Source organism: Lycium ferocissimum, chromosome 7 (genome assembly GCF_029784015.1).
Source record: "Lycium ferocissimum isolate CSIRO_LF1 chromosome 7, AGI_CSIRO_Lferr_CH_V1, whole genome shotgun sequence".
Classification (NCBI taxonomy): Eukaryota; Viridiplantae; Streptophyta; class Magnoliopsida; order Solanales; family Solanaceae; genus Lycium; species Lycium ferocissimum.
In genome coordinates, this window is record NC_081348.1 from 53,460,327 (window position 1) to 53,468,372 (window position 8,046).

Consider the following 8,046-nt stretch of genomic DNA (forward strand, 5'->3'; position numbering starts at 1 on the left):
GTGATCCATCTATTTTACGCATTTTATATAAATCATTAACAAGTTGTATTAGTATTAGTATTAGTTATGTAATCTTTTATCGAAAATTTTATTAAAGATTGTGGTGACCCATCTGTTTTACGTATTTTAAATAAATCATTAACAAGTAATATTAGTTACGTAATCTTTTATAGAAAATTATATTAAGGGTTTTCAATCCTAAGCTACGGGTTATGAATCCTAAACTAAGGGTTTTCATTCCTAAAATATAAAGATGAGTTAAATAATTAACAATTAGTTAGGATACAATTAGTATAAATAATTAATAAATAAACAAATAACTAACAAATCAAATAATTAACAAGTTATTATCATATATTTAATAAATAAACAATTAAGTAACTAATCAAAAAATTAATAAATTATTATCGTATATTTAACAAATAAACAATTAATTAACTAATGAAACAAAACAATTAAGAAATTATTAACAAATAAACAATTGGCTTAGCAAAAACAAAATAAATAATTAGCCGCCTAACAATTGAAATAGCTAGTCTAACAATTAATAAATACTTAAGTCGCTAATCCAATAATTAACAAATACTAAATAAACAAGCAATAAATAATTAACTAATTAACAATAGATAAACAAATAAAAAAAAAAAATGAAAAAATGGGCAAATTCCAACAATGGCACGGATCGCCCAAAAAACGCAAAAAAAAAAAAGAAAAGCAAAACGAGTAATCCACCACGCTTATACAATGACCATGCTTAGATAATAATATATTTAACAATGTAATAGAAAATTTGTAGTGAAATACCTAGATTGAAGCTTTTTTTGAGTTTTTGAAATGTGTTATACGCCGCTCTATTCCGAAATCCAACCTTAAAACTTGTTCCTACACTTCAATATACCAAGAATATTAAGTTTTGGATTGAAAAATAACACGAAATTATAGTTTTAAAGGGGGGACCACCGAAAAATGGGGTTAATGGCGGGTGGGGGCGGGAGATGTCGCGATCTGGTGGGGAAGATGGTGATTTATGGGGCTTCATTCACGCACGAATTTCGTGCGTGAAAGGGCCAAAGTGAAATTTTGCACTTTGGTCCTTTCACGCACGAAATTCGTGCGTGAATACTATTAATGGAATTTTTTTTTTTTTTTTGCACTAGTTTGGTACAACTTTTTATTTTTAGTGCTACTTAAGTCATGATTCCCCTACTAGAGATGATGCAACAAATCAACTCATTAGGATGAGAGTCATTTGTACCAAGTCCAGGGCCTTATGTTCGAGAGGTGGTATTAGAATTTTATGCAAATATGAATGCTCAAGAAGAAACTTCAAGAGTTCAATGTAAGGTTATCCCTTTTAACCGAACTGCTCTAAATAAGGTTTATAATTGGAGGGATGTTAATGACGATGAACTAAAATATAAAATGGAAGATGAGGATAAAATATTTTTTAGAGGATGTATTGTGACATTATGTCCTAAAGGGGTTTGGCTTATTTCTGGAACGAAAAGTAAACCTTCGAGTATAACTAGATCGTGTATGTTGGAAAAATCAAGAACATGGGGAGAGTTTATTAGTTCTCGTCTTACTCCATATTCGAACATGTTAAACTTTAATATGAAAATGATCATTTTGTTGTATGCCATTAAGCAAAATATGGATATAAATGTTGGTCGAATAATTCGCGATGAAATGATTTCTTGCCTGTTCGACAACGCTTTACCCTTTCCGACTACAATCACTCGCCTTGCGAGTATGTTTGGTGTGAACATGGATAGGTTGGTTAGAATAATGAACGAATCTGCCACACTTGGTAAGAGCTATTTAAATGGCTTGCGACCTCCTCGAGGGCCGGAGAAGCGAAAACAAAGAGTTTCGAAAAATCCAACTACAAAACACAAAAGGCTCCAGCAATCAGAAAATTTAGAATTGGATACCTCATCTATGGTTGTTTCACCTGATAATTTTATTTATTTACAACAGCTACTGCACGGACAAGCTGAGATGAAAAGAGAATGGGAGGTTTATAAAAATGAACAAGCAGTCCGAGGAGCAATGTTAGCGGCTAATATGTCTCATGTTCTAACTGAAATTAATGTAACAAAAAATAATCAATCTTACATTTGCCAGACATTGCAAAATCAGGTTGCGTCTACTTCTCCCACCATCCAAATGACAGGAAATCTCACGTGCAACATTTCTAATGCAATGCTGTAAAATTTTCTGACCCATCAATTTTCCTGCATTATTCTTTTACAGATCCGAGTAGTGGCAGATTTGTGCAGGCTTGTATCCAACACCGGAATTTCCTCTGTCGGCTCCATTACCACCAACAACACTCAATATGCATAAAGAAGGTGGGTCAAATAAAATTTTCATACCATTTAGCATGTAGCCTCTCTCCATGTGGTCAGATGTTGTCACAATTCCAGAAATGAATACTGCAAATCCTGCTAATTTCTATGGCGAAGGACCCTCCGTTCCTCCCGAAAATCAGGGAAATGAAAACTTTGATGCTGCATTTAACTTTCTCACTGGTGAAGGTACTGGAACATGTAGTCATTGAAACTTGAATTATTGAAAATGAATAATTTAAGTGTGGGGATGGTAAAAACTCTACTCTACTTTTTCTATGTGATAATCTTATGGTCTACTTTATGTAGTTGGAAATGTTGGTAGTCCTTTTTGGTGCTGGTTGTTTTTGAAAATGTTGGTGATGTGTTGATGTTAGTTGAAAGAAGAAGAAGATTTTTTGGTTGGCAACAGGTAACATCTTTTTTGAAAATAGCCATAAGAGGAAGCTTGTACATTGTTTAACCTTATGGTTAGTATGTTGGTGCTAGTTGAAAGAAGAAAGAAACGCTTGATTGGCAGCATGTAACATCTTTTTGCTGTAAATAGCCATAAAAGGCAGCTTGTACCTGTTTGTTTTAGTGTGAAAATGTCAAATGACAAACCTTGTAATGAATGTTTAACTGCATGTTGTTTTGGTACTTCTAAATGCTGTCTTCTTTTTACATCTTTGTTACATCTTTGCTGGAAAAAAAAATTACATAAAAGGTTTTAAGCAAATAATTTGCATATACATAACTTCAGATCATCTTTTGGCAACACACTTGGATCACTTCAAGTTCATAAAGCAAAGAAAGCTTCTAATTGTATATGTGTATTTTTGCTTATTAAGTGTCCTGCTGTAATGACAATCTGATTGTTTGAAGAAAAAGTCATAACATACTTAAATCAATGCAATCAATAGCTATAACATGCCTCTATTGTTGGTCAAGGCGAAATCCTAAAAAAATTGCTGATTTTGGAAAATGAATTAGGCCATTTTTTGATCGTTTGAGCCTTTTGTTAACTTACCAAAAGAAACAAATGTATCCTTAGTTTCCAAAGTTTGGGCCTAATATCCGTTTTTTTTTTTTGGGCATTTTACATAAATAGCAAACATTTGGGGGTTAAACAAGCTGCATAGCTAATGTTTCAATATTTACGTTCTGTAGCAAATCAGTCCAGCTTCCACATGTGTATTCAATTTTTTTTAACTGTATTCATGAATACAATAATTTTTTTTTCTAATCGTATTCATAAAATAACTATCCGTATTCATAATTTGGCTTGTTGTATTCATGAATACAACGAGTAAAAATTGAATACATATACACCAATAATTACACCAATAATTGTTGTATTGTTTTTTTATTTTATACAATTTTTTTATGTCGTATTCATGAAACTCAATCGTATTCATTTGTAGCTACTTTTTCATTGTATTCATGAAATAACTATCTATATTCATAAACGAGCTCGCTATATTGATGAATATAACAAGTAAAAGCGAATACATAAAAACATAGATACACAAAAATTAATAAATACACTATAAAAAATGAATACAATCTAAACATTTAACAAAAAAAAGCTCAAAAACGTGAATACAACCGCTTTATTCGTGTATACAACAACATCAACCACTAGCTCCCACGTATCCGTCAACCATTTCCGCTAGATCGGCACGAAATTTCACAATAACAACAACAAAGCAGCCTGGTCAATAGAGAGATAAAACCACAACCAACACCAATAACAACAGCCATCACGGAAGCATACTTCTCCGCGAACCACAACAACAACACCACCAACCATCCGGAGGATGCACAAGCCGTGGTCACGACGGAGCCACGGCGGCGACGGGAGGCATGACATCGTTGCTAGCAACCGATCCGATATTGAATTAGAAGAAGCAATTAATGCTCTATTCTTCTATGTCCTTAGATAAGTCGGCAATGGTGGAGATAATGGAATTGGGTAATGTGTGGTTAACGCCGTGGGAGAATCAAAGTAACTTTGGCTTGCCATGGAAATGAATCGATGGTGTTGGAAGACTCTGCAAGAAGAAACAAAGAAATTTATCAAAGGGAGATGAGTATTCTATTTTTTTTGTGTGTATATATATATATATATATATATATATATATATATATATATATATATATATATATAGTTACTAAATGATATTAATACACAAATGTTTGCTATGAAAAGTAATTAAATTAAAGTATAGCTACTAAATATAAATACCCACTATATGTTTGTTATATCATGTAGTTATCCCTTTTTTTTTCTTCTTCGTATTCACCACGCAAATATACAAAAAAAAAAAGAAAAAGAAAAAAAAAGAAGAAGAAGATCGAAGAAGGTTTCCATGCCGAAATCCATTTCCTGGCCATGATAACAAGCATGAAAGGATGAGAATTTCACACTTTGATAGTCACAAGTTTTGAAATAAAGGGGATATTGTATATGGAAATAAAAAATAAAAAAAAACACAAATGAGAATTAATAAAACGGGTTGCAATATGACGCCCGTGAAAGTTGCAGTAAGTTGAATGCAGTGATCTACTCTTAATTTTGTACAAAGTCATCTAGTTTGTAAATCATGTCGGAAAAAGTTAAGTTATTTTAAAAAATATTCCTATATCCTACCATCTCTCAAATTTTAACGTTACAAGCCAATAAAAGTCCTAAAAGATTCTAAAGTCAACATTTATACATTAGTGGAGATTGACAAGAAAGGCAAGCTTATGGTTTATTGTAAATGATTGATTTTAATATTCTTGATTTTTCTAAAAACTCATAGATGTCTAATAGTGACTTTTGCAAAAATAAAAGTGAAGATATAAACAAGGTAAGTGACGCAAGGTTCATCAGGACTTGAAATTCAAGTAGAGTCATTAATTTTCGAGAAGTTGTAAGTGTTTTGAATTATATATATATATATATATATATATAAAATAAAATAAATTAGTTATAACAGGTAAGGTAACCAAAAGAGACTTACTAAAAAAGGAGCATGTTTTGGTTTAAGCATATATTTTTGGTTCTCTAATATTACTACTTTGATGATTAGTTTGTATAACCGTAAGGAGTACATTTAATTGTACAATTTTAGTAATATATATAAATATAATTGTGAGAGGCATTTATACATTTTTGAGAAATAGAAACTGAAGAATAGAAGAATTTACTTCATAACAGGAATATCAAGTAAAGTCAGGATCCCAAAACCTTTTATCAAATTTATGCAAAACAAAATAATTTTTCTATTTCTTTATTTACAAATATTAGTTAGTTTATTCACCACTCAACTCTTTCTGATTTTCCCAAATAGAAACTAAAATAAGAAAAGTCTGTAGATTAGATAAGCCAATCTCTGTGGGATCGACATATTTTAATCCTATAATTTGATAAAAGTGTGAGTTAAATATATATACACAAGGCACTCATCATGCTCCACAAACCCGAACTTTGGGGGCGATTGGAAAAATGGGCAGTTGAGTTAAGGAATTTTGATATTGAGTAAATGCCACGAGGTGCGATCAAGTCTCAAGTTCTTCCAGACTTTGTCGCCGATTTCAGTTCAAGTGTAAATCCCCAAGCTGAAAAGGAAGCTTTCTTGGTACCGGGGACTACACCTAGGGTTTGGATGCTCTATACCAATGGAACATCTAACGTAAAAGGAACCGGTTTGGGAGTAGTCCTACATACCCCTACCGGAGATATTCTGAGGCAGGCAATAGATAGCGCACCTTTAACTAATAACGAAATAGAGTATTAAGCTTTGATTGCAGGTCTTGAGTTAGCTTGAGGACTAGGTGATGAAGTCATCAAGGCAAAATGCGACTCCCTGCTGGTGGTAAACCAAGTCCACGGCGTATTCGAAGCAAAGGAGGAGCGCATGTTGCGGTACCTAAAAAGGGTGTTGAAAATGGTTTTCAGATTCCAAGAATCGACGCTGGTGCACGTAACCGGGGAAAAAAACATAAAAGCGGATGCCCTTACCAACTTGGGCTCTTCCACGGAGTCCGTAGGCCAAACTCTGAATCAGTAGTCCAGCTACTCCATTCGACACTGGATTCGGTAGGTATGATGAGGTTAATTCCACCAGCTTAGTTTGGGACTAGCGAACCAAATTCTTGAATTACCTAAAACACAAAAATTTCCTAACAAAACAAAAGCGTCAAGGGCTCTGCGAACCAAAGTTGCTCGGTATTGCTTTTTCGATGGCCTGCTCTACCGGAGATGCTATTATTGCCCAATGGCACGATGTGTAAGGCCTGACAAAGCTGACTACGTAATGAGAGAGGTCCATGAAGGAATATGCAGTTACCATTCTGGTGCAGAGTCACTAATGAGGAAGTTAATCAGAGCTGGATACTATTGGCCCAGAATGGAAGAAGATGCAAAGGCATTCGTTCAAAGATGTGATAAATGTCGGGCATGCGAAATGTTGCACCAACGCGTCCCCCTTGGCCATTCATGAAATGAGGGATGTACATAGTTAGGGTCTCTGCCTGCCGATTCGGGACAAGTACGGTTCGTGCTACTAATGACTGAATACTTCTCTAAATGGGTGGAAGCAGGAGCCTACAAGAAGATCCGCGAAAAGGAGATGACAGACTTCATATGGCAACATATAATATGTCGCTTTGTGTAACGACCCAACGGGTCGTTATAATCTTTTCGGTACTTTTGACCATTCCCCGAGCTGGTTTATCTCACATTTAACCCTAGGGGACTGTTGACATGCTTCTCGAGGTGTTTGTATATGATTCGGGTGGCTTTTTGAGAAATTTGGGCTTAAAGCGGAAAAGAGTTGACTCAAAAGTTAACTTTGTGTAAATGGACCTTTTTCGGGAATCCGTCGATTCCGAGAGATTCGGATAGTCTTTTAGAATGTGTGTATATATTTGTTTCGGTTCTCAATGAGCTCGGGTGCATTTTGAGACGTGGGTTGGGAAGTTAGTTTTGAGGTATTGGGGGTTGACTAGGTCAACGAGACCTCTGTTGGGAATTTTTGGGCCACAAGTGCGTTCGTAGTGTGTTTTTATGTGTATTTGCATGTATGGTAGGTAAGCAGATGGCCTTGGGTGATAGTCGGGATTTCAGGTTCGGATTGTGAAACTTGGGGGGATTCTGGTGTACGTGCCCCGCAATAGCGGCACCATTACCCCAATAGTGGCACCGCTATAGCGGTGGCCATGCCGCAAAAGCGCCTGGTGCATTCATTAGTTGACCGCGCGGTCTGAGGGATGCTAAAGCGGTACCGCCGCAACTGTATCGTTGTCGCAGGAGCGGGTATCAGGCAGATAGATTCATTAAATGAGTGTTAAAAGCCCTAAGTGCCTCATTCATTACTATTCTAAAAACTGAGTTGGTGGGAGCAATTCAAGGCGATTTTTGGGGGGAAATCATTGTGATAAGTCCCTTCACTTTCCTTTCCATTCCATGATTACTTTATTACCTTAGGAATCCATTATCATGCTAGTTCTTTAAGAGTTTGATGATTAAAAGTGGGTTCAATGGTTCTTCATTCTAGGCTTTTAAATCCCGATTTATTAATTGGGTTAGCTTCATTAGGCATGGAATTGATGATTAGAATCTATTATTGCATGATTCCTTCCTAATTAGTGGCTAATTTATGGGATTGAAAATTAAGGTTCATACCCAAATTTGGGGGTTTGCCTAAAATCCGAATTTAAGTATTTT

At 35.0% G+C, this 8,046-nt stretch overlaps 1 long non-coding RNA gene across 1 annotated transcript in view; it reads left to right on the forward strand.

Annotated features, from left to right (window-relative positions):
• Positions 1-1,210: 1,210 nt before the first annotated feature.
• LOC132062977 (uncharacterized) overlaps positions 1,211-8,046 on the forward strand; it is a 14,228-nt gene continuing 7,392 nt past the window's right edge. The window contains exons 1-2 of the long non-coding RNA XR_009416290.1: positions 1,211-1,339; positions 2,257-2,981. This is a non-coding gene — a long non-coding RNA (uncharacterized LOC132062977). The remainder of the gene's footprint in view (positions 1,340-2,256; positions 2,982-8,046) is intronic.